The following is an 8,299-nucleotide window of genomic DNA, read 5'->3' on the forward strand; positions in this document are numbered from 1 at the left end:
CAAACCAGCTAATTCTTGTCTCTTCTGAGTAGGTGCCACAGGGCTGGGGGGGGGGTCTTGTCAAACCAAGCTAAAGTTTATCACAAGATGGTTTTTATTTTGAGTATATTGTGGGAAGCTGGAAACCAGTTTCTCAATTAAAACAAACACTGGAAGATCTGGAGTGGAAATTAGTTAGAATATCACTTCAAACTCTCCCTTCCCTGGGCTGGCAACAGATGTTAGACTTTTAACTGTCAGTAGGATAACTGACTTTGTCTCACCTTCTAACCCTCCAGACTTGTGCAGGGGGGAGAGTGGTCTGTGGGATGGGACTTCTAGAGGAAACCCTTAGTCACCACCTTTCTCCACCCCACCCCAACTTTAGTGTGTACTGTGATCTCCATTGTGCAGTGCACCTTTGTTCTCCTGTATCTTGCACCTGCAGAGCCTATTCTCCCTCTGTCTTGCCAGCCCTGAGCATTCAAAAATGAATTGGACCCCAGGACTAAACCAAACATTTTTCAACCTGCCTTCTTGTTGGAGCCTGTGTGGCTCCCGAGTGCAGAACCAGAGCCTGAACACAGGAATCTCTGCTCTCACTTAGATGTGGAACTTGGCTGGTTGTGTGACTCCACATGCTGACACTGTAAGAAACGCCAAATATTACAGGACACTTGACAAAACCACAGGCTGAGAATGCCATGCCTCTCACTCATGAGCTGTGTTGTGGGGAAACAAGCTTCCTCAAATGAGACTGTCTTGAGATGACAAGGGGTCCTGCAGCTCCCTGTGAGTATCCAGGGGTTCTGGTATTACATTTCCACCTTCTGCCACCAATAACCCACCCTTGTCTTACATATTAAGTTTAATCAAAGTAGACTGTTGTGCAGAGAAAAGAACCTTAAATGCAAACTATCACCAGAAGGATCTGAACCATGCCTGAAAAGGCCTTGGTCGCAAGGTTGCTTACACATGTTCCTCCACCAGCTTTCACACTGTTCCAACCTCAGCAGAGAATTAGGTTAAAACTGTTCCTTTAACACAGCTTAATTCTGCTAGATGCTGCTGTCATGTGCTTTTGGAATCGCTTACTGTGGCCTGTGTAGGCTCCTAGTAACAGTCAGTGCAGGAGAAATGATTTGATCACAGATCCTCTCCCTTAAATAAGGCTACCATCATGTTGGAGGTCTTGGCCCTATAGGCTAAAAACTTTTAGCCACAGGCTAACCCCTGCCCTTAGCTTAACATGTTTGATTTTAGCTGTTTTGGTACCCTGAGCAGTAAGAAGGCAAAGCACTAACCAGGTATTTACACTCAGCCTTGCACCTTGAGGGCCAGTTTATCCAGAGTTTGCTCAAATGGTGGTATTTTGGGGGTTCTGTGTCAGACTGCAGAGGGCTACAAAGAGTGAGTGGAAAGTAAACAGCTGTTTCCTCAGCAGTGAACTAGCCACTTCCCCTTGGAGGGCAGGGGTAGAGTCCCTAAGAAGGGATAGGGCCTATAACATCATGCCAGGCCATGTCTGATTCTACAGAAACCTTAGGTGCAGTACTATATATACCCTTCTGCACTCCTTGGGGCACCATCTTCACACAAGGCCTAGCAAGTGTTAGCTGTGCTCTAGGTCTGACTAGTTATGGCTAAGACAAAGGAGAAACCTGGCCTAGGCCATTCCTAGTACACCTCTACCTCGATATAATGCTGTCCTCAAGAGCCAAAAAATCTTACTGTGTTATAGATGAAAGCGTGTTATGTTGAACTTGCTTTGATCCACTAGAGTGCTCAGCCTCTCTCCCCCTTCCCCCACCCCCCCGAGCACTGCTTTACGGTGTTATATCTGAATTCGTGTTATATCAAGTCACATTATATCAAGGTAGAGGTGTATCACTGCTGTGAGCTGAGACCAATTCTCTACAGATTTTAAATGGTAAAGGAGACATGTAAAGCCCTAAATGTCCCCCTGGAGCAGTGGTTTTCAACCTGTGGACCCTGGAGAGGGTGAGGGCTGACTCTTTTTAAAAAAAAAAAAAAAAAAAAAATTGTTCTGCAAATGGGGGGGAAAAAAGGTTGAAAACCACTGACCCTAGAGAGGCTACCCCTGGCTTTCCTGGAGGGAGAGTGTGCTGTGGAGCACTGCAAGCCCCCTGCCCCTATGTCTAGAATTGTCACATTTTATCCCTCAACCCTGCAGAGAAATATAGGTCCCAGGCTCTGTATATTAAAGGGGTGGTGAAAGAACCACTGAGCCTGGGACAAGGCATTTAAGGATGTCTGCAAACAAGCAGCTAGTCCATAGAATATGGTATCTTACAGCTAGAGAGATGCAAAAGTAATGTTCTACCTACCCTGCCCAGCATGTCACCCTTCCCTGAAAGGCAGCCACCTGTGGCAGGAGAATGAGCCCCATGGGGATTGTCAGGAAGATGTGCTTGAACATCTCTCAAGGCTGAATTTCACTCTCCCTTTGTCCCTGCCCAGCCAAGGTCTTACCTTCCCCCAGAAGCCAAGCACTGCATGATCCTGCCTTGCTGGGGCGAGGGTGTCCAGCTCAAGGATAAAAATGCAACAAATTAAAACTCTTAAATGGCCCTGTTTCCTGTTCTAGCAGCAAAGGGGAGCCTGGCATACAACCTCCCCAGCGGTGCTTTCCTTGAACCTAGTCAGTTGCAGGGATAGTTGCAGAACATAAATTTCACCCCTTCCTCTAGGCTTGCTGTTAGCTGCCTTCGAGGAAAGGCTTTAGGGGCTGAGCATTGGGCTATCTCACGCTTACCTGTGCCGCGGAGGACCTTGACCTGAACAGCTAGTCAGTGACTGCTGTATCAGTGCAGGGTATGGATTATTTATGTCCCCTAGTCTGGCCCTTTACAGAGACAAATAAGACATGAGCCTTTCCGCTAGTCTATGGTATAATCCAGGGCTTCTCAACCTCTGGGTCATGACTGCAAATTACACTGTGAGAATGACAGAGTTGTGTGGGGAGGGTTGGGTCCTGACCCTGGGGGAGGACAGGGGGGATCGTAGATCTGTCCCAATACTTGCCCCACCACAGCTCCTGCAGCTCCAGTCCCATGGGACTGTGAGAGGCCTCATCTTGTGCACAGGGTTGCAGTGCTGCTCAGGTTTGACCCAGCCCCCCAATATCATGACAATGGGGGCACTGGCTGGGCCAGATGTGTGTGACACTGCAACCCCATGTGCTAGGTCACAACCCCTCTCATGCAAATTTGGCCTGGCAGGGAGGCTAGCCCCATGCTGAGCAGTGCTGCTACCACAGAGGTTGCAACAAGAGGGGCCGGGAGCCAAGCTTAGCCAGTCCTGCAGGCCAGAAGCTGCTGCTATGGTACTCAGTGTACTTGTTTAGTACTTGTTGTGTTAATAGGGCTAGTGTATCTCATGGGTATTCAGTAAGCCAGATGTTTTTTGTACTGAAGCTATTTAGTGGGTCATGAGAGGCCCTTGAAGTTCACACCTGGGTCCTGAACCCCAGCAGCTTGAGACCCATGCTCTAATCCACACCGCTACTAGTGCAGGTCATAACAAAGGTGGGGAATGGGCAAGGAAGGCCAGGCTCCAGGAAGATGGGGCAGTTGCCATCTAAGGCAGGCTTTCTCACCCTGTAGGTTGGGACCCAGAATTGAGTCACCAGAATGTTTCAAAGGGTGATGTGGCAGCAACCCCATGAGTTGTGTCACAAGCCCCTCAAACAAATTTGGTCCAGTCGGGGACAGAGCCAAACCTGAGCAGTGCTGCAGCCCCAGAGGTTGCAACACCTGGAGAGAGAACCAAGCCCAGCCAGTCCCACAGCACAGGAGCTACCACTGTAGGGTGAGTGCTGGGCAGGACCCAAGCAAAACCACCCCGGAGCCTCCACCCCCAGACTATTTACTGGCCATAAACATTTCCAAACAGGTCCTGAGCCCAAAAAGTTTGAACACCGCTGGTCTAAGGGATGGCCACGTTCTGATGGCTCCATTGAATTAGGTATTTAGTAAGGCTGTCAATTAATGACAGTTAACTCACACAATTAACTCAAAAAAATTAATCACAATGAATTGCAGTATTAATCACACTGTTAAATAATAGAATACCAATTGAAATATATTAAATATTTTGGATGTTTTTCTACATTTTCATATATATTGTATTCTGTGTTGTAATTGAAATCAAAGTGTATATTATTTTTTATTACAAATATTTGCACTGTAAAAATGATAAAAGAAATAGTATTTTTCAATTCACCTCATACAAGTATTGTAGTGCAACCTCTTTGTCCTGAAAGTGTAACTTACAAATTTAGATTTTTTTTTTGTTACATAACTGCACTCAAAAACAAAAATGTCAGAGCCTACAAATTCACTCAGTCCTACTTCTTGTTCAGCCAATCGCTAAGACAAACACATTTGTTTACATTTACAGGAGATAATGCTGTCCTCTTCTTATTTACAATGTCACCAGAAAGTGAGAATAGGCATTTGCATGGCACTTTTGTAGCCAGCTGTGATAAATGAAGTGGGGGAGGGGGTAGCTCCCTTTTATGGACACCCAGCCAGCCAGTTAGCTATCAAGTCCCTCTTGGTGGCTGTTCTCTGCTTGCTTTACCTGTAAAGGGTTAACAAAGTCCCCCAGGTGAAGGAAAGGGAGTGAACACCTGACCAAAAAAGCCTATGAGAAGGCTAGAACTTTTTAAAATGGGGAAAAAAAACTATCCCTTTTTGTCTCTGTTGTTCTCTGGGAAAGTGGGGAATGGGGACCAGTTATGAGAAGCTTTAAAAGCCACGTATGATCACAGATCATCAGAACATACCTAGCACTACTATTTGGAACCCCCAAATGTATAAGTAGATCAGGAATGTTTAGAAAGAGGCGATTAGGTTTATTTCTTACGGCTAAGTGGACTCCTCTGTGCTAACCCTCTGTTTGCTTGTAACCTTTAAGCTGAACCACCCCCCCCCCCCAAGAAAGCTATTTTGGGTGCTTAATTTTTGGAATTGCTCTTTTAAAATCTAGCAAAAGCTAAGTTCCAGATGTATTTTCTTTCTTTTTGTTTTTAATAAAATTTACCTTTTTTAAGAACAGGATTGGATTTTTGGTGTCCTAAGAGATTTGTACTTATGTTGTTTAATTAGCTGGTGGCAACAGCTAATTTCCTTTGTTTTCTTTCTCAACTCTTCCCTGGTGGTGGGGGGGGGGGGTGAAAGGGCTTGAGGGTACCCCACAGGAAGGAATTCCCAAGTGCACCTTCTTGGGTTCCAAAAAGGGGTTTTGCATTAGGGTGGTGGCAGCATTTACCAAGCCAAGGTCAGAGAAAAGCTGTAACCTTGGGAGTTTAATACAAGCCTAGAGTGGCCAATATTAATTTTTAAAAATCCTTGCAGGCCCCCACCTTCTGCACTAGAAGTGACAGAGTGGGGAATCAGCCTTGACACCAGCATTACAAGTAGGGTGACTAGACAGCAAATGTGAAAAATCAGGATGGGGGTGGGGTGGGGGGTTAATAGGAGCCTATATAAGAAAAAGACCCAAAAATCGGGACTGTCCCTATAAAATCAGAACATCTGGTCACCCTAGTTGCAAGGTATTTACATGCCAGATATGCTAAACATTTGTATGCCCCTTCATACTTCGGCCACCATTCCAGAGGACATGCTTCCATGCTGATGACGCTCGTTAAAAAAAAGTTAATTAAATTTGTGACTGAACTCCTTGGGAGAGAATTGTATGCCTCCTGCCCTGTTTTACCCGCATTCTGCCATATATTTCATGTTCTAGCAGTCTTGGATGATGACCTAGCACATGTTGTTCATTTTAAGAACTCTCTCTGCAGATTTGACAAAACGCAAAGAAGATACCAATGTGAGATTTCTAAAGATAGCTACAGCACTCGAGCCAAGGTTTAAGAATCTGAAGTGCCTTCCAAAATCTGAGCGGGATAATGTGTGGAGCATGAGTTCAGAAGTCTTAAAAGAGCAACGCTCTGATGCGGAAACTACAAAGAACCCAAACCACCAAAAAAGAAAATCAACCTTTTGCTGGTGGCATCTGACTCAGATGATGAAAATGAACATGTTGGTCTGCACTGCTTTGGATCATTATTGAGCAGCACCTGTCATCAGCATGGACACATGTCCTCTGGAATGGTGGCTGAAGCAGGAAGGGACATATGAATCTTTAGCACATCTGGCACGTCAATATCTTGTGACACGGGTTACAACAATGCCATGTGAACACCTGTTCTCACTTTCTGGTGACATTGTAAATAAGAAGAGGGCAGCATTATCTCCCACAAATGTAAACAAACTTGTTTGTCTGAGCAATTGGCTGAACAAGAAATAGGACTGAGTGGACCTGCAGGCTCTAAAATTTTACATTGTTTTATTTTTGAATGCAGTTTTTTTGATACATAATTTTACATTTGTAAATTCAACTTTCATCATAAAGAGATTGCCCTACAGTACTTGTATTAGGTGAATTGAAAAATACTATTTTGTTTTTTTACAGTGCAAATACTTGTAATCAAAAATAAATATAGTGTGAGCACTATACACTTTGTAGTCTGTATTGTAATTGAAATCAATATATTTGAAAATGTAGAAAACATCCAAAAATATCTAACAGCGCGATGAATTACAATTAATTTTTTTAATTGCTTGACAGCCCTAGTATTTAGTAATTCCTGGTGGTAGGGTACACAGAGGCAATGAGTTTCTTCAGACATAGAACAAAGTTTGAGCGCTAATAGCCATTCAGTGAGGGAGAATCACAGCTCCCACCCAGATTCCCATAACTGTGTGTAAGTCAAACCTCTCCTAAGACACAGGGGAGGTGGAATTTATAGCTGGATGGGCTGTATCCCCACACACGCCAACATTTTGTGGCCAGCTGTTCCAACCACGGTGATACGTACCAAGCCTCAGACAAGCTCCTGGCTCGCCCATTGGCTAGAGTTGTCTCTATCAGCTCTTTCATGTCCTGAAAGCTGTGGTCAGTGACTTGTTTCTGAAACTGCTGCAGGGAGAGGTGGAAGCCACACAAAGGCCTGGACACAGCAGCAAGGTTTCTGTGCAGCAACACTGGAAACCCCAAAAATGAGTCAAGGAAAATGAAAGCCATACTTTGGGTGCAAAGCTGGTGAACGGCTGGCTAGAATCAGGCTCAGGGAAGGAGATTCCCTTACCCTTCCTTTTACAAACAAGTCAGGGTAGCCTGAGCGCTTTGAGGAAGTGGTATGGGAGAAGGGCTGAGGATGCCACACGTGGGGTGACACCGTATACAGAGGCTGGTACAGAAGGTGCTTTCCCTGTGGGAGTGCCAGGAGCTGCATGGCTGCCTATTGGCTTGCAAGTGGCATTTAAGGTGTTTGGCTCTATAAAGCCCTAAGTGGCCTTGGACCTGCCTATTTGTGACGCCTCCACCCCAGGCCACAGAGACAGTCAGCAGCGTCATTTGAGCTGCATTCCTCTGGATTTAACGGCGGGGGACTGCTAGCAGTAGGGTGCTCTCTGCAAGTGGCCTTCAGCTTTGGACTCAACCCCCGTCTTGGTCTGACACAGCCCTGGGGTTGTTGATCTTCCAGGGTGTCCTGCATAGACGTGCGCAGCACATTTCATTAGGGTGTGCACCCAGGGAATTTTTTTTTTTAAAGGCAAACATCATAAAGGTTGGGGTGTGGGAGGGGGGTGCTGTGTGCAGGAAGGGGCTCAGGGCAAGGGATTGGGTCAGAGGAGGGGTGTGGGGTGTATGAGGGGGCTCAGGAAAGGGGGTTGGGGTGTAGGAGGGGTGCGGCAGGGGGCTCAGGGTAGGAGGCTGGGGTTCAGGAGGGGTGCAGTGTGCAGGAAGGAGCTCAGGGCAAGAGATTGGGGCACAGGGTGTGGCAGGGGGCTCAGGACAGGGAGTTGGGGTGAGAGGTGCAGGCAGGGGGCTCAGGACAGGGAGTTGGGGTGCAGTAGGTTGGGCTGTTTGCAGGCAGGCCCAGGGCTGGGGATCTGGGCTCTCCCATCCCGGCAGGCAGGCTTGGGGGCCGGGCAGAGGGGGCCGGGCTGGGCGCTTGGGGCCAGGCCGGGCAGAGGCAGCTGGGGAGGATCGCAGAGGGGCCGGGCTGCTCCCAGGGCTGGACTAAAGGTAGGGTTACCATACGTCTGGATTTTCCTGGACATGTCCGGCTTTTTGGGCTCCAAATCCCCGTCCGGGGAGAAATCCCAAAAAGCCAGACATGTCCGGGAAAATCGGGCCGGGCCGGCGGAGCGGTGCCGGGGGCTCGGGGGACGGGCCAGCGGTGCGGTGCCGGGCCGGGCCGGGGGCTCGGGGGACGGGCCGG

The sequence above is a fragment of the Trachemys scripta genome, chromosome 10, assembly GCF_013100865.1.
Source record: "Trachemys scripta elegans isolate TJP31775 chromosome 10, CAS_Tse_1.0, whole genome shotgun sequence".
NCBI classification, from domain to species: domain Eukaryota; kingdom Metazoa; phylum Chordata; order Testudines; family Emydidae; genus Trachemys; species Trachemys scripta.